The 18,139-nt window shown below is 39.6% G+C and overlaps 1 protein-coding gene across 3 annotated transcripts in view; it reads left to right on the top strand.

The window, feature by feature from the left end:
• The window catches only part of TSHZ3 (teashirt zinc finger homeobox 3), a 67,009-nt gene that overhangs the window by 2,497 nt on the left and 46,373 nt on the right, over window positions 1-18,139 (top strand). Inside the window, exon 1 of one of the 3 annotated variants that reach the window (XM_084533084.1) lies at window positions 5,338-5,914. The exons of the other annotated variants lie outside the window; for them this stretch is intronic. The gene's annotated coding sequence lies outside the window, so the exon portion shown is untranslated. Of the gene's footprint in view, window positions 1-5,337; window positions 5,915-18,139 lie in introns of those variants that run through there. 3 annotated transcript variants of the gene reach the window in all.

Genomic DNA, 18,139 nt, shown 5'->3' with positions numbered 1-18,139 from the left:
CTCTGCAGGATGGACAGACCCACCTAGCCGGTCACTTTCTTTATAAATCTCTTCCGTTAATCCTGTTGATTTCTTATTTATGAGCCCAGATGAGAAGCTGTAAAGGAAACCAAAAGGAAAAAAAAAAAAAGAGGGGGGGTCTGTGTATTGTCAAATGGCTGGCGAATGTTTCTGATACTGCCTTTACAATTTCCTCCATTTTTTTTCCAGAAATACTTTTCATGGCTTTGTCCTGATGAGTTTTTGTGCTTGTTTGTTTTGTTTTCCTCATGCCAGAAACATCAACTCCAGTTAAACTTGGGGAGCATTTTCTGGACAAGCCGAATCAAAAAGAAAACAGCGAAAAAATCCAACGCCAGACCCCGCAAATTTTTACAGTAATCCTTAGATGGGGATACGCGGTCTGGAAAAGGTTTCCTTGGCCTGTTGCCATCCTTGATTTGATAGCTGATTGATCGCCTGTCATCTGGCTGCCTTTGATCTATTCATTCCCGATAAACATCAATAAATCACTTGCCATGGTAACGCCGGGCTCGGTGACGTCACGTGTGGCCTGTCAACCCTCTGTCAGTGCCACTTATGGCAGGACGTGCCACCGCGACGGCTACTCCAGGGGCACAGTGCTGCGGGGCGAAGGGCAGCACCTGTGGAGGCCAGGGCTGGGGCTGGGGACCAGGAGTCGACCTCCGTGCTCTGCCCTTGGTCTGCTCCCAGGGGCTGGAACAGGTGTCCCATGGGCTGTGGCAGTGCTGGCGGTGGTGCGGCCGTGGTGGTGCGGTGGCAGCTCCGAACAGGTGGTCCTGCGGCTCCAGGAAGTGGGCATGCAGAAATCCAGCAGCCAGGCTTGTGCCCTGCCTGACAAGTCCTGGGTGGTGTGGTTTAGGTAAACAGCAACTGGTTCATGGAGCCGTGTAAATTACTGTGCGCATTTCCGTTCTCTTCTCTGGCACACACATTCATCTAGTACTTTTAACGCAGGAAAGTGTACTTCTTAGCAGTCTTGTGCCCTGTACTAGCAGTTAGAAAGTTTGTAAAGTTTGGGAGCACAGCAGTGATACAATCTAGCAAATAATATCTTAGCCAAATGCTTCAAGACAGTATTTTGGATTTCTCAACCGTGCCATCGAATGACGCGTCTTAACTTAATTAAAAAGGTGAACTTTTCTTAATACTTGGAAAATTCTCTTTTGTAACATTAATCTAGTTCTGCAAATTCTAGCTCTTCCAAGTATTTGACATGTTCTTCAAACAACTCTGCTTTATGTTGGGCTTTCCGTAGGCTGGAAGAAAATGTTTTTGCACTAAACACACATTCTGAGGTATCTTTCTTTCCTTCCCCTCTCTGTCTTCCACTCTCCGTCTCTCCCTCCTTCCTCAAGTGAATCATCCATGATGATCTATCTTTCATATTTAGCAGAAGTGTAATCTCTTTAAACTTTTAGCTTTTTGATAGCCGCATTAAACATTTAGTATTGTGTATAATTGCTTCCTCCTGAAATGCTGTTTTATTGGTCACATTGCAAATGATACTTTTTCCAATAGCAGTAAAAGCAAAAGCTGCTGCTTTTTATTATTTGTTATTATTATGTTTTTTAACACTTTAAAAACAGCTATGAAATAACAGGTTAGTTAAGAAATACTCATTACAAAAACTTGTCTGCAGGACTAATCGGAGATGGAAGAATGGTTTTGCTCTATCAAAATGACCCGTCAAAACGACTTTGTTTCATATTTGATTTAATTGTCTCTCTCCTGACAGGCACATTCATCAATAGCTTAATGGTCAATCAGAAGTTGGCAGAGTGAGTGCTTTCATTCTTTCCCATACACTAGCTTTGGCTTTACTTTATCAAAATGCCTCTGCCTAATGGATATGGGGGATGTAGAATGACTGAAGGGCTACTTATTTGAGAAGAGTGAAAAAACAAGAACATTTATGCTGTTGATAAGTGCATGAAGATAAATAAGTCAGCTGTACGGATTTTATTTTAAGACAGAAGAAACTTACATTTTTTTCCCCCTTCTTTTTGGCCTTAGAGCTGCGAGTTATAAGGTTCATGACTGCTTTTGTGGCATACTGAGAGTGATGACAAATTGATTGCTTGGTACTGAGAGAGAAAAAAAAGAAGGTGGTGGGGGGAGAATTAAAGATGTCTGCTGATTGGTAACTCAGGAAATCCAGTCCCCAGCAACCTTGAGAATACTCGAGAATTTTTTTTCTCCAAACTGAAAGGTCCGCTCAGCCATAAAAAAAGAAAAGTTGTTTTGCCAGCTTCATTAGTGTTCACCTAATTAGCTGTAAACCTGATGGATTCCTGACAGCTTTAATGATTGGAGATGACAAGCTCCACGCAGTGTCATCCAGCAGAATTAGGTTTGCAGCTAGTTTGATGTAATCAAGTTGATATTACACAGTCCTGGTTGCCTTTAGTTGTGCATTAACTCAATTTTCTGCTGCAGGTGACAAATGGGCTTTGGTACCTGGATAATCATGTCATAGGAATTAGGGCCCTTTTAATGGTCTGGAGTAGAATAACAACAACAAAGAACTCTCAGCAGCACAGAGCTTGCAGACATAACAGACAGGTGCACAAATTCTTTATGTCTAGCCCAAGTGTTAACACCACACTGTAGAAGACGAAAGCTGTCTCTGAGAATCAAGAATCTGTAAAAATGGTAATTTCAGTTTGTTTGCTCTCAGGTTCAGCTGAATATCACAGATAGAGAAATTTGGGGGGGAACGTCGGGGATTGCAGTTTTATTCCACACCTGATAAAGCAAGAAGGTGATCAGGACTGCTGCTCCAACAACTTGTGTCATTTAAAGCAGAAGCGAGAAAATATTTATTGGTTAGAGGCTACTGTCTAGGAAAGCTAAGATACTGTATTAATAAAGGCCAGTCTTGTTCATGCAAACAGTAATTATCTGTCCTTAAATTATAGCTTTCACTCACAGCTTTTTTAGAAAACTATCTATTTAAAAGATCAAGAAAATGTACTTCATATTGACAGAATGACTTAATGCATATTTAGTATAAAAATATATGAAAAAAATAAAGCTCTTTTGAAGAGGAATTGTAAACTAATGATTTGTTGGAAACTGATTTACTTTTTACATATATATACATATATATATCTTGAGTAAAACGATTATACTTTTTTAGGTCCTGCTACTGACACAGAATTTTCAATCCTCTGGGAAAACAAACTTTTTTTTTTTTTTTTTTTTTGTAATATACATTATTGTTGAAACCGTAAAGATGTCTGCATACTTTTTAAGCTCCTCACAACTTCTGTGCTCACGCTCGAAAGATGCACGTGGGCAGTGTGAATACTGACATACATGCAATTGATTTTTCAGGGATGTGCAGCACTTGCACTTCTTACGGACTTCAGGGCTCTTTATAGTTTATTTGTGACTCCAAAATGAGGCTGGGAGTGCACTCCAGAAATTCGGTTGCAGGCTCGCATGAAGCTCTTGCAGCCAGATTTCCAGGCAGCAATGGGTTCAGGAAGTTGAATGCTTTAATTTATGGGAATTGCTTGCAACTGCATACATACCCCAAAAGTAAATGTAGCAATAAAGTAGACTACCTATGAAGGTACTTGCAGTGTCAGCCCATGGTGCGTTATTTGCCTCCAAACCTGCCACATATTTCTCTGTTGGACAGAGATTCTTCCTAGCAGCAAGCTGACAAAATGATTAGTTATGGCTGTCCTCTGCCTTTTTTTTTTTTTTTTTTTTTTTTTTTTTTTTTTTTTTTTTTTTTTCCGGCAAAGTGTGAGGAACAATGAAAAAAAAAAAAAAGGAGAAAAAAAAAGGGGCATAAATATGAAAAGGCCTGATAGATTCCGCTGAATATCTGTCTTGAAAACAGAATTTTCCAGAATCAGCTGCCATTTCTCCCATTAGCTTGACAGCTGTCAATTAGGGCTTCAGTGCTCTCCTGGGCCACAGTTTATTGCGTGTGGTTGATGTTGTCATTTTGTTCTCAGTTTTGCCTTGAGCACTATCATGAGCAGGAGTGAAATAGTCAATAACTGATGTATCAGCAGTTATTTCTTAAATTGGCTTACAAGTCTGCATTTTTCCTCTTTTTACTAAAGATTGTTTTGTAAAGTGATTAGAATGAATTGTGACTGCTGCAGGGTTATGGGAAATGCAGTGAAGCTAGGGTGAGTTAGCAGGATTAGAGTGGTTCCTTTTTTGTCAGTGCTGTTTCCAGGATTAGTGGAAACTGTAGAGAAAAGATCACCTTCAGGCTGGAGCGTGTGGCAAATTTTAGAGTGTGCTCTGTGCACACTTATGTGTAAATACATGGTTGCAGATTGTGAATGAGAAGAAATGATTTGCCAGGATGTAAAGTAACCTTACACGTTATCTTTCTGAGTAAACCTTGTAACTACCAGTTTTACGGTATGATAATCCGTATTTTAATCCAGTGTCATGACTGTTTCCTGGCAAATCCAGATATTGATTGTCAGATTTTAATAAAGCCGTATTTACAAGGTACTGCTAGCAGATCAAGCATTAAGATGCCTGAAGTGTTGCATTGTCAAGTAAGTGTGTATATATATGTGAGGCTATGATACAGTACCAAAAATAAAAGAGTTCCAGAGCGGTCGTGGGTTATCTTATCTGTGAAATGCTTCAGCATCATTTACTAAACAATCTACTTCAGGTCTTTGAGTCTTTTTTTTTTTTAATATTATTATTTTTTTTTCCTTCTCTTTTTTTTTTTTTTTTTTTTAATTTGGTTACGCCCAAATTGTGGTTTATCAGACTTAAGTTAAAAATGAAAGGTGAATACAATATATTGTATTTGGTAACAATGATATGGACTGGTACATCCAGACAGATAATATGCAGTTGTAATTAGACTGAATAGACAGGCATTCATTTTTAAATTCTTTGACACATGCATAAAATAGTCATATAATAAGATAAGATGACAATTTTATGTTAGGTTGATAAAGTGTCCCGATACATGCATTTAAATGTCTGTAAGCCTTTTTTTATCCAGACAGATTAATTCTAGTTTCCAGCATTTGCAGTTAGACATTAAATTAATTTTAAAAATCCTGCTAAACAATGGATGTGTTGCATTTTTTTGGTGTCATTACCTAAAGCAGGAGGATTTAAAAAAATTATTCAATTGATTTTTCTTGATTTCAACATTTAAAAAAATGCATAAAAATTGGCTCAAAGGATTTAAAGTGCAGTCCATGAGAGGCTGTATTGTAGTTTTCTTAAGTATAATAATGCAGAATAGAACATTGTAAGAGCTTGAAATTGTTTGTTACCATTTCCATAAAAAGAACTGTAAGATTTCAAGTAGGTAGAGCTTAATTTCAGAGACTGCAAGATTTAATTCTACCAAATTTCCCCGTTCTTGCTTCTAAAAGATATTTTGGTCACCTCAATAGAGAGAGAATCTGCTGAATTTATACACTTCTCGGTGCAAGCATCAACTTCAAGGTATTTTTCAGAAAATGTTCAAAGGTTTTTTTCCCAAGGGATAGAGGGAGAGTGGGGAAGGAGTTACCAGAAGTCCCCAGCACGTCTGAAATCTCTTTGCCAGTTCTATTACCTGGCTTGCTTGGAGAGTAGAGTTGCGACTCCTCAAAAATAATCTAAGTTGGACTTAATTATAAATTATTAATTAATGCTGTCAGGACACATGTTATTAATTATGACTCTCTCTCCTTCGTTCTGAACAGCTGTTGAGAATCGCTAAGTTCACTGTATTTATTGGTGTGGGAGTTCACCCCAGGAAGAGCTCTCCATCCCCAGTGAGTGTTGCTGCTCACCTCCCATTCCTTTCACACGAGGTTGTTTGTAAGCAGCTAGGCTCAACTTGGCCTTGGTTGGAACGGGTAGAAGTTGAGAGGTGATTAAGTATCCTCGCAACTAGGTAATGTTTTTATGGGGGGGAGGAGAGGAGGAGCTTTTACGTCCTATTTTAGCAAGGCTGAAGGGTGGTAGAGAGGTCAAAGGGGCTGACCAAGCCATGGCAAGTGGGAGGCGAGGGGCGCTTAGGCCCTCCTGCCAGGCTACTGCCAAACTTGGCACATTAGCATAGGGGGAAGAGCTGTTTTGTTATTCGTTTGCAATGACTCAAATTCATTTACTTTTGATATTTCCATCATTAAATTGAGCCCTCTGTTTCAGTTTCTTACGTGTTCTTTGTGGAATGCATGTTGCATAAAATAGGCAATTTTTAATGAACAATTTAATGTAAATGGGTTCTGAATTTAAATTAATATTAATGAAGCTTTGAGTGAATTTATTTTGCATATGTAACGGCTTGTAACTCTTTCACCCATACACTCTTGTGTTTATGTACTAACACACTGGTTAGGTGAATTGGCTAGTTTTCCATGTTTTGTGATTAAAAAACTTTAATGGATTTTACATGGATACTGGTGCTAGTGCAGCTTTATGCGGGATAGCATCTCTATTAAAAAGTACCTGCCTTTATGTTCAGATTTCTGTAGGAACCATTTTAAATGTGTTACCCTACTATATATTTTTTTCTACTTCGGTTTCTCCTTTAAGCTCAGAGAAAAATTTATTCCAATAACAGTCACCACAGTCAAGATGTTTTCTTTCTTTGGCTTACCTCTAATGCATTATGTATTTAGGAATAATGGGATGTTCTATAATTAATTCTGTTAGATGTAATTGCTATAATCACTTTGATGCTACACATAATAAAAGTAATATGGTAAGCATATGAAAAAATGTAAACACCTTATTGTAACACTTCATGTAAAAATCTTTTTAAAATCTTGTTTAGAGCGGAACCTCTGCTTCCGTATTTTGTCAGAGGTAACATTTTCTTTAAAGTGCATTGCTTAGTAAATGAAAGCATTTTAGATATTGAAAGGAGTCCGACTGGCAGATTGTCTTATATGTGTGTGTGTGTTTCTGACTCTGTACTCTGTTAAAGATGTAGTTCATTAAGAAACCAATCTTCAGCGTTGCTGCAAGTGACATGTAAATATCACCGTATATCTCGTGAAATAAGAGATGAATTTGTGCACTGTATTAAAATCCACTATGTAGTAAATAATGTGAAAGTGGAGTTGTACAACTGAAAGCTTTTTTGTGGTGCAAAATTACGGGAAATATAAAATGTATGAAGGGTAGCATGTAACTAGAGAGGGAGTTTTTCAGGCGTAGTCCCAAGTGGGGAAAAAGACTGTAGACGGTGATTCTCCCCCCCACCCCCCTTTTTTTTTCCTAGCAAGTAGCTTTGAGTTATTGTTTGCAAACACAATTTTTGATGGCGAGGAAATGAAAAAAATCTGTGCAATGGGTTAAGCTGTGTAGTTGATATCCCTGATTCTGAAACAAAAAATGCTAATGTGGCCATAGTTCTTAATTAGTTGCACACCATACTTAATGCTGCAAAGGTCACTTGGTTTTATGATCCAGCTTCGTCTATGAATTTGTATGTTTCCCCCCAAATTTATATGTTACTCTTCTATATTTTCTAAGCAATTGAGTATGCAAATCATGGTTAAAATGCAAACTGGAAAGAAAATGAGAACAATCTGTTTAGTGTGGACAAAGGAGAGGCTTTTTTTTTTTTTTTTTTTTTTTTTGCTAGTGTTATTTTCAAATAATGCATAGTCCTAGCATGGAGAGCAGAAGTATTACATTTAACTTCTGTAAGCTGAACAAACAAACCCCAACCAACCTCTCCGTGGACTGTTCTAGGGAAGAACAGAACAGGGCGCTGTTTTTGAGTATCTCTGGAACTGGGCTCAGTGCCTGAAGTCCTTTTCCTGCTAGGTCAAGCCTGTTGCTGGAGGGCCAGATCTCAGCAGGGGCCTCCTGGAGGCTTGGCGAGGCTGTTCAAGACTGGCAGCCATCAGTCATCCATCTGTGACACAGAGTCTGTTTTTGATGGCAGGGATGATAAAAGGCCTGGGAACTGTATAGGCCCTTGTAATCAGGGCCAGTGCTGACATCCTTCTCAACTTTGACAGCTTCTTCCTTTTCTCTCTTCACCGCCAAGACTGTCTCAACTGATTTTTTTTTTTCTCTCTCTTGTTTCATGTACTTGATCAGTCTCAGATGCTGGGAATTATTTTTTTCTGAAGGGAGGGGGAGTGTTTCTTTTGGTTTGTGGGTTGGGCAGGTGTGAGAGGAAGTCTGTTTTTTTTTTTTTTTTTTTTTTGTACTGTAGGCCTGTTGCTAATTAATGTTCCTCCATAAGATTCTGTCGGAGTTGAGTAATGTTTTTGATCTTTATGCCTGATAACTGCATACTTAATGAGATTTCAAAGCTGTGAGTGCAGCTCCCTACAATTATTGACAGATGCCTTTTCTTTGCCATTGGGTTCAGCTTCATAAATCCTCCTGCAGTAATGAGGTTCAGAAGTGCCACCCTGCCAGTGAGCTAATGAAAGAGGGGGGGAGGGAGGGAGCAGCTCATGCCTGCCTGACACATTTTTTTCCTTTAAAATTTACTATGCAGATGTCAAGCTGTGGGACGATTACTTCAAACATGCTAATTTTTATCTTGCTTTTGTGTCAAGCCTGCATGCCATTTCCCCCCCACCCAATAATAAATAAAAATAGAAACCTCAACCTATTTAAATTTTATCAGGGATCATAACTATTGAAGACTTTGATATATGTGTGTTCTTTTCCAGTTTCCAGTCAGTGGAGCAGTTTTTTTAAATCCGAAGGGCAGAGAGAGAGGATTAGAAAAAAGGGGGGGGGGAACAAAAGCAAAAAAGCCCAAACCCCAAACTCCATCAGCTGCCCACCGGCCTGCCCTAGCCATGCACTTGAAGCAGCACAGATTTCATTTTAGAGTTCAGAAACTAAATCCTGGCGGAGAATAGCCGCACCATGCCAAACAGTCGATTTCCTTTTCAGCAGAGCCATCCATCACGGACCCACCCTTCTCTCCCGACAGAATGACACGTGTCATTTATCATGCGGGCCCCGCCAGGCAGCGCGGGCAGCAGCGTGGGGGCAACACGGGGCTGTGGGGGCCAGGGGCTGCCGGCCGGGGGCTGCCAGAGTGACTGTGGAGGTGGCGTTCCCCTGTCTTAGTTCTGCATTGCACCGCTTGGCCCCCTGAGAAGCTTTCCCTCCTGTCCTCCCCCTCTCTTTTTTTTTTTTTTTTTCCTCTCTCTCTCTCTTTTTTTTTTTTTTTTTTAAGTTTGACAGTTGGGAAAAACTGTCTGACACGTATCATTCAAGCAGCACCAGCTTGCTGGGGGTTGTGTAAATGAATCTGGGAGCTCTTGGTTTCACATGATTCAAACGTGCATTATTGAAGATGGATGTTCCTTAAAAAAAGATTGATGATGGATATCAGGCTTATAGTGCCATTTATCATTTTGAATATTATTTAGACTTGCCGTGTAAAGCTGTAACTTGAGAGTTGGATGAGCTGGGACAGAATGGAGGCCTCAACGTGCACACTTTGATTGATGGCTTTGCTTTCTCATTGTTTGTTACCAGATACTAGCCAGTCATTACAGGAGTGCCTTACAATTGTTTTAGGGGGTGGATTTCTGTGTGTGCATGTGTGTGTTTGTATAACAGAGAGACAGACAGGCAGAGACAGAGTTAAGTTTTTAGCGAGAGCATTTCAATAATTGTAAAGAATATAGACAAAGCTATGGCCCGTGCAAGGATACCAGCAGTCTTTGTATGAATACAGCTACATGCTGTACACAACACTAAAACATAAGCTGGAGTGCGGCTGTTCCAGCATAGCATTGTCAGACATCATCAGTTCCAGCATAAAGATATGCTGTAAAAATGTTCTTGTGAACAGATTAACACAATTCAGTTTCCTTTTGCTAATAGGCTGTGTTTTGGTCCCATAATAGCAAAGAAAACAAAGTTCTGGAAGATAATCATTTCAGAGTTTACATTTTTCTTTTCTATCCACCCTCTTCACCCAAGGCTGCAGATCTTTGGATCTTGGTGTTTAGTGCCAGGTGTCCAGAAGGCTCCTGGAGGCGGATAGCCTGTCCACACAAACAGCCAGGGCAAGCGCTTCCCTTTTTGAAGCACCTCTGCTGGAGCCAGGACACTTCCACCTGCTGGAAGAATTAAGGAAGCAGCTTTATATTGGCAATTAGGTCTTAACCTGGAAGTACAGGCAGCGGTTTTCCTGAGATGGACACTCCAGCAACAGAGTGGCGTCAACCACAGGTAGTGCCAGCACTCAGAGTGGTGAGGTATTCGTGTACAAATGTCCCCGGACAAGCACCATGTGCAGCCCCCTTAACCTTGTTCTGTGTTGGCAAACTATTGCCATGTTTCTTGCCTGGCATGTTGTACAAAAATCAAATAAACAGGAGTAGGAGGCAAAATTAGGCTAGAGTAGCTTCTTGTTGAATCAGTCTTGAACTTGCACAGGTAGATGGCATTTTTGAAACACTGCTTGTCACGTGAACTTTTTCTTTGATTGCGAGATGCCTGCCTACCAAGAGGGAATTACAGCAACATTTAATAAACAACACACTGTATTTAGGTTGTAACATGTTTCACAAAGCCATCAGTAACTTTATGCAAGTTTTATAGAAATGAATTTTTCAGAAGTCTGGCGTTTGTTATTCCTTCTACAAACTCAGTTCAGCTTGCTTTTGGTACACTCTGCCAGTTGCTGAAAGGAAGATGAATTCAAGTTTATGCACTTCATTCAAGTCCAGCATCATGAGAAAGCCCTGTAAAAACATAATATTTTCTATAAAGCCTTCAATGGTAGAAGGCAAAACTTTGATCTCCTACCACTGCAGTTGTGTAACACAGTAGGTAATTGAAGTACAAGTGCCAATTTGCTGGAACAATTGTAAACACACCTTGATACAAATGGCATCATTGCATTCTCACTGATTAGAAAACTTTGCTATTAATAGACACAAAGTCCATTTCAGGTGTAATTGGTAAAGAGCTGAGTGCACTCATGGGAAGAAACCTTGTTTTGTTTTTTGTTCGCTTTTATTCTTATCCCTTTTTTCAGTTTTATAGCCAGAGACATGATTTATTGCAGCCATCCATCTTTGGGGCTCATCCATCACATCCTGGTTGCTAGGCAATCATGGCAGCAGCTGTTTGCTTTGAATCAGACAGAAAAGTTGTCAATCATCAAAGGCAGGTGAATAGCATTAGAAACACGCTATTGTCAGACGGAATAATTAATCAAAGAGAGAAAAGATAATTAAAAAGATATGACCCTTGCAAGTACTTGCTCTGGGTTGCCTGGAAAAAAGAAAAACTGCCTGGTCTTTTCTAGACACTTAAGCAGCTGAGGGCTGATAAAATATGCACTCTGCAGTGCATAGTTTTTAATTAATTGAAAAAGGTTCAACATTCAAAGACGATGCTGGAGAAAAGTCTGATTATAAGCAGAAGTAATATTTATTGTTTGTGTGAAAGGCTTGACATGGAGTTCTAACTTTCTGTCACAAATCTCCACCGTGCTTGCACTAAGCCTCTTTCAGCATTGCTATCTCGCTGGCAGTTACTGGAGTGTGTGCTTAGTCCGTCCAAGGAAGGGTCCTATGCTTTTCAGCCAGCCTTTTCATTCTGGGCCACCTTTTCAGGGTATTGTCTCATTTGCCATCCTGTGCAGCAGCTATCGGAGTTGCACAAGCTCTGCCATCAGGAAGGCAGGCAAAGCTCAGCAAGCCCACGCTATTGCTCTTCGTTCGGTACAGGAAAGATGTTGATCTCGTTTCCGATCACTGCGTGGAGTACCAGGCTCTGTGAGCGGGTTCCCCAACCCAGTTTTCCAGCAATCCTATTCTTTTTAGCTGGAATGATCAAAAGGACGCTGTGAAGCCTAATTTCCAACTCCTCGGAGTTGGGATTACCTGGCAGTAGTTTCAGCATAGCGTGCCCCAGGACAGGCTACGTAGGAATGTGCTTCTGGTGGAGTGATTGCTGACCTGGTGCCTGCAAGACAGCTGGATAGAGCTCATACTGCCACCGTCCACAGACCAGGGGTACTGGTCGGAATGCTATAGTAGACAAAAAGCTGGATGTCTGTCCGTAACACTACATGCTGTCATTATGAGAACGGAATTTTGTATTTTTGGCTTTTGAAGCTCTTATGTAGACCAAGAAAAAATACTTCGGCATTTGTGGTTGTTTAGAAGCTAAGATGTCTGCGGACATACTGATCATAGTAGAACATAAGTATCATGATTGCATTAATTGAGTTTTTGTTTAGAATATTTTGTAAACAGTAAAACAGAGGTGAAACAGTGAAACACTTTCCTTCTTTTTTACTGTTTCATTTTCTACTTCATACTTTTTTACCCTGACTTACAGGAGTGGACAAGGAAACTTCAAGTTTGTGAAGCCAGGAGAACAAAAATACTATTTTCAGTGTTAAAACCAAATAGCAGTGTTGATCACCAGTATGATTTGCAATATATGCTGTGAATTACTGGGAATTAAAAACAGCTGAATGAAATTCTTGTGCACCATTATTGCACATCCCATCCCTTTCACACTGGATAATTCCTTGGATTATTTTTTGCTTAATTCCATGCAGCAGTGTGTCAAAAGCAGCTCCTCTGTTAATTGTGTAGCCTACATCACATTTTCTGCTCTCACACCCTATTTCACTTGTAATCCTTTCAGTATTTACTTAGAGAAGGAGAGAATACAGCTAAGAAGGAGACAGGGTACCATCTGAGAGCTGGGTGTGACACATCTGCTGCATAGATCTATATGGTTCTAGTGCTGGTAGGAGGAAGCTAAGGCTGAAGTTAACTTGGATGACTTGGAGAAATCTGTAGCTTCAATTAGCATTTCCTGTTAGTGAACTCTCTGAGCAAACGTTCACCAAAGTCTATATGAGAAATACTAAAATCTCTCTGGAAGCACAGCAGTATGTATTAGCATTATATATTATTATTATATTATTATTATTAGAATTATTATATATTATAATATATATATTCCTACTTACACTAATATATATATATCAGGAATATTATACACGATATATATTTTATATATGTGTATATATATATAAGGAATATCCTACATATGTTGTGTGAACAAAATCACCATGACACATGGCTAATGGCACAGCACTTCTATGTAAAGTTTGGATGTTGTCCAGAGTTGTAGGCAAGTACATTTTTAATTGGGATAACTTATTTTTTTCTACCGTAAGTAACAATAATTCAGTTTGACATATTATTGGCATTTTCTGTCATAGGTGTGTAGGCCCTTTGCCTGTACAGGGCAAACAGGCAAATGTTTGTGTGTGGGCATGCCAAGCTTTCTCCAGTGTGTTGTTGTGTATTATATAAATGAGGGATAGTTCTGCCTGTGTGTAAGGTAACATAGAATCACAGAATCACAGAATTTCTAGGTTGGAAGAGACCTCAAGATCATTGAGTCTAACCTCTACCTAACGCTAACAGTCCCCACTAAACCATATCCCTAAGCTCTACATCTAAACGTCTTTTAAAGACTTCCAGGGATGGTGACTCCACCACTTCCCTGGGCAGCCTGTTCCAATGTCTAACAACCCTTTCGGTAAAGAAGTTCTTCCTAACATCTAACCTAAAACTCCCCTGGCGCAACTAGGACTACGGAACTCTGTCCTTCTTTGCTGTGGAACTGATTCTTCTCCTTTTGCATATTGCAACACCTTTGCTGCCTTTTCTAGTATTTGCTGTGTTCCAGATCTGCTCATCACAGTTTTATTTAGTGGTAGAGGAACTGTGGCAGTAGTTCGCTCACGGAGGGATATACAGTGCTAACATCAATTGTGTTGGATAAGAGATGCAGGGATAGATGTTTGTGTGTTGTAATATAGGCAGCTATTGTTTAGTCCAACAGTGGTTTTCTAGCAAAATATAGACAAAAGTTTCTCATGACAATGTTTCCCTCTGCTCATTAAATTTAGGTGATTTTTTTTCCTAGTATGTACTTTTCCATGTATGTTCTCAAGAGGAAATGGAATAGCTATTCCCCATTCTCAATATTTATTGATTTGCAGGTGAAAGAGGTTGTACTCTATGAAAGGATTTTTCTGTCCTAGCCCCTTCTTCATCCTTCCCCAAATGCAGGTTTCTTTTGCATTTCTGTAAAAGAAACTGCTTGGGAAGTTGAAATACCTTGGTACTGAGTGTGCCAAAGCTAAATTGCTTTTTTGTTCATATGAAGTGAAAAATGGACAGAGTCTGTCAAACATTAGAACTATAACAGATAGTAAACTGTTCTGCTTTAACTGGTGGAAGAATGTGCAAAGGGAGTTTAAAATAAACAGTCAAACAATAATCAAGCATTTGCCAGTGTTTAGCTCACCATGTTAAGCAGAATACAGTATCTCAATAGGAACCACTGGGTTGCATGATATTTGTATACTGAGGAAAAATATGCTGAGGAAATACAGATAAAACATGGTTGGCTGAGCTGTGTCCTATGCTCAGCTGCACCAAATACATGTATAATGCTTCCCCCTTCCCCAGTACATACACTTGGATATACCAGCTTCTTCCAGTAGAGCTCTCTGGCTCTACTTGTCACTGCTACCTGTCTTACTGTAAGAGGTCCAGAGTACTTCTCACTGTCTTTAGAGAGTATTGTGTCCTTAAGGGATTGAGAATGTGTTTACTTCTGAAGATTTTTGATATGAGATACTTTTTATTCCACATTTTTAAGGTTAGTTGCCCTTTTTATTCCTTTCAGTGTAGCTTGCTTGCTGTTCCATCTTTTATATGCACAGTGACTTTAAGGTTTTGGTCCTACAAGCCTGTGCAGTGATACAGAAATATTTCTTATCTCCAGTTTTCAGTTTGTCAGCAGCATACGAAAAGTCTTCTGCAAGCTAAGCCTGAAGCTTGAAAGATGTCTCAGTGTTCTCTCAGCAAACATCCTTTAGTGTCTGAGCCATGTTGCAGTGAAATGTATGAAATATATTTGTATGTACTTAAATGATGTAAAGTATGAAAAGTATCTTGTTTTGTTTAGCATGTTCTCTAGGATACCTCTCCAGGAATGATGGGTAAAAGATAATGGTCTTACCATCATAGGTGCAAGATGACTAACTCATGTCACTTGATAATCCAGGAGTGGAGCCAGATGGCCTTGAAAGTACAGAATAATCAGATACAAGTCATCAGGCAGCGTGCTACTTTTGCTCTAATGCCTGGGGTAATTGGGGAGAAAGGAGCTGGAGTTCAGGAGAAGGAAGAGGGAAGGGTTAACTCCATCGAGAAGAAAATAGACTGATAGGTGGACATCTGAGCTACTGTAGGGTCTCCAAAATAGAAATATCTGAATTCATACATTACTCTCATTCATTTGTATGCTGTGGTGTTGTTTTAGATGCTTTGCCTTGTATTTATCCCAAAATTCACCTTGCAATTTCTGTATTAGTTAGATAATTTGGGCATAATAGTACAATTCTGGTAACTGCCATAACTTAATGAGTAAAATGGAGAGATGTAAGCTAGGTGGATTAACTGGGTCTGACTTTTTGCAAATTTTATTGGAGGAATATTTGAAAATTAGAAGGTAGAACTTGAAACAGCAAAGACAGTGTGAGAGTGTTTTTTATATGCTGAAATGTATCATTAACCCAGGATACCTTGTCTTCCTTTGTTTTTGCTCTGGGCCTGCAATAAAATGCTTCCTATCTGTATTATTTAGCAAATACTCTGATGCAATATATGAGAATAGTGGTGCATTATTTTCTTATGCTTATATGTTTTCTGTATAAAATAGTCTAGCAGTAGTGAAATTGTGCTATGTGATTGAGTTTCATTTTGAGATGGTTAGCTGAATAAGCAGTTGGGCACGCAAGCAGTAAGCTGAATGAAGGAAAAAGAAAGAAAATTACAGCACATTCTTGTAGGAGCATGCAACACAAAACTGTGTGACTCAAATGCTCAATCTGGTCTTCATGATTAAGCAATAAACAAATTACAAAACAAAGTTATCGTCCTTTTGAAATTCGTGTTCAGTCCTTGTGAAAAAGCTAAGTATTTAACATTTCTCAAAGGAAAGCATCTTTTGTTAGTTGACATTCACTGGTAGTGGTTTTTAGTTAACAAAACTTGCATTAGGGTAAAATTAAGAACTTTTTTTTGTAGGCACTAGAGAAATTTTGTAAAGTTAATTTCCTAAATTTTGATAAAAGGAAACAAAATAGTTAAAATTAATGATAAAATAACTAGTATGCTTTGTAGCAAAAAGTGAAAGAATATATGTGGATTGTGCTATCAGCTTCATGCAAAGCAGAGTTTGGTTATGTTGCTAAAGTGAGTTGCTGTAGAAGGGTCTTTGCGTGTTTGTATCATGCCTGACACAATGGAGTTGTAATCTGTGAGACAGCCTTCCCAGAAGCAATAGTACAAACTTGTCATAATATCGGTGCTCTGGCATCTCCCTCACTTTGCTGCTTATATCCAGCGGAGATGTCCCCCAATGCATTTTTTGGGGGGGGTTAAACACTGTAAGTAGGTAATGATTGAGGTCTGTCAGATCACTGATGAGCTCCATACTTTCCAGGCAAGACCTTCCCAAAAGCTTTAAAATGACAACCTCTTATCCTAAAGAATTTGCCTTCTTACAGTTGGGATCTTATATAGAATCAATGTGGGACACAACCCACTGAGAAAGGTGTTAGGGTCTTCCTGGAGCCTGCAGCAGTTGTTGCCTGGCCTGTAAGGCACCAAGGGCCAGGCGCAGTCGGTCTCTTCAGTATGCTGAAGCGGCTTTGTGCTCCCCTAGCTCTATGATGCCCTTGGCCCGCCAGGCTGTTGCGCGGCCCTCCTACTGCATGTGCCTTGACAGGGGAAAAGCTTCCTGCTGGCTCTCACAGGCCTCAGTGTGGTGGGCCATGCCCAGCATGCTAAGAACTTGCTTAGCTGAACCAAACTCTGTTGCAATTTAGGTACAACAGCGTTATATCAGCTGTTATGAGTAGGTCAAGCAGGCTAGTAGTGAAAGTGTATTTAAATGGTATAGGCTGGAGAGGTCTGAGCTCCCTTTCTGGGCCTGCTTCTATCCCCAGGAAGTGTGGAGCCTGGAAGGAGCTGCAAGGAGGCTGTCCGTCCCTGAGCCTGCCCAGCTGACCAGCTGTGCCCTTCCTGGCAGGCCTTTGTGGACAGCCTGGAGCTTCCCAGGCAGTGTTGCCACGTGCCCTTGCACCTGTTGGCTGTCAGCCTGGGTGGCAGTTCCCTGTGGATTATTTTACTTTCAACTATTCAGAGTTGTTGGTTGACCAAAGCGAAAGCATGGAGCGGCCTGTACTGCTAGGGACTGTCCTTAGGAGTAAACTGGGGCCTAACACTTCCACTCTTCGCTCCTGTTGAGACACAATCCAAAACCTGTTGAACTCAAACACGATTCTTTTACTGGCTATGATTCCAGAGGGCTGTCACCAATACCTGGGGTATCAGAGTTCAGAATAGAGCTTGCCCTGTGTTACCCAGTAACGTCATGCTACGCTTCTGCTCGTTGTTGGTGTAATGTAGATACATACAGACTCTAGTAGACCCTTCTTGGTTGGATTTTTCAAAAAGCATCTTTTCAAGTAACACACTTTGTGTTTGTTTTTTTTTCTTTCTTTCATGTTTAAGTGCTTAAGAACCTGTAAGGATTTGGGAGTAGGTGCTAAACGGTTGTTTTTCATAAGAGGGATGTTATCCTAATGACAAACTGGAATGAATGTTTTGTTTGATAGTATTCAGTCAGGTGGAATATTCTGTTTCAGAATAATAAGACAATTATTAATTATGCCGATAAAGTTTTATTATTATTAAAAATAGTTTTATAAATAGAAAATATTATCACACTCAAGGGTCTGTATTGATAGGTAACAGCATTGTGTATATTTGGCCATTGATTCTATTCTAAAAACGGACTCTATCCTTATAATTTTAGTACAAAATTATATCTTGTTATGGATAATATGCCATGTCTCCCTAAAAAATGTGATCTTGATTTTCATCCCATGATGATACTTTATTCAATAAATCAAAATCTTCCTCAACAGTTAGCAAACAACTTATTTAATGGTTATTTCTGAAATGTTGATACAAGGAATTTAGCAGTTAACAGTGTTTATACATTCCAGAAGCATTAACAGGTTAGGTTATACTGGAATCCAGTAAATATCCATGAA

This window comes from Aythya ferina, assembly GCF_964211825.1.
Source record: "Aythya ferina genome assembly, chromosome: 12".
NCBI lineage: Eukaryota > Metazoa > Chordata > Aves > Anseriformes > Anatidae > Aythya > Aythya ferina.
The sequence above is the reverse complement of the archived record's forward strand: the minus strand, read 5'-3'. Positions and strand labels throughout refer to the sequence as shown.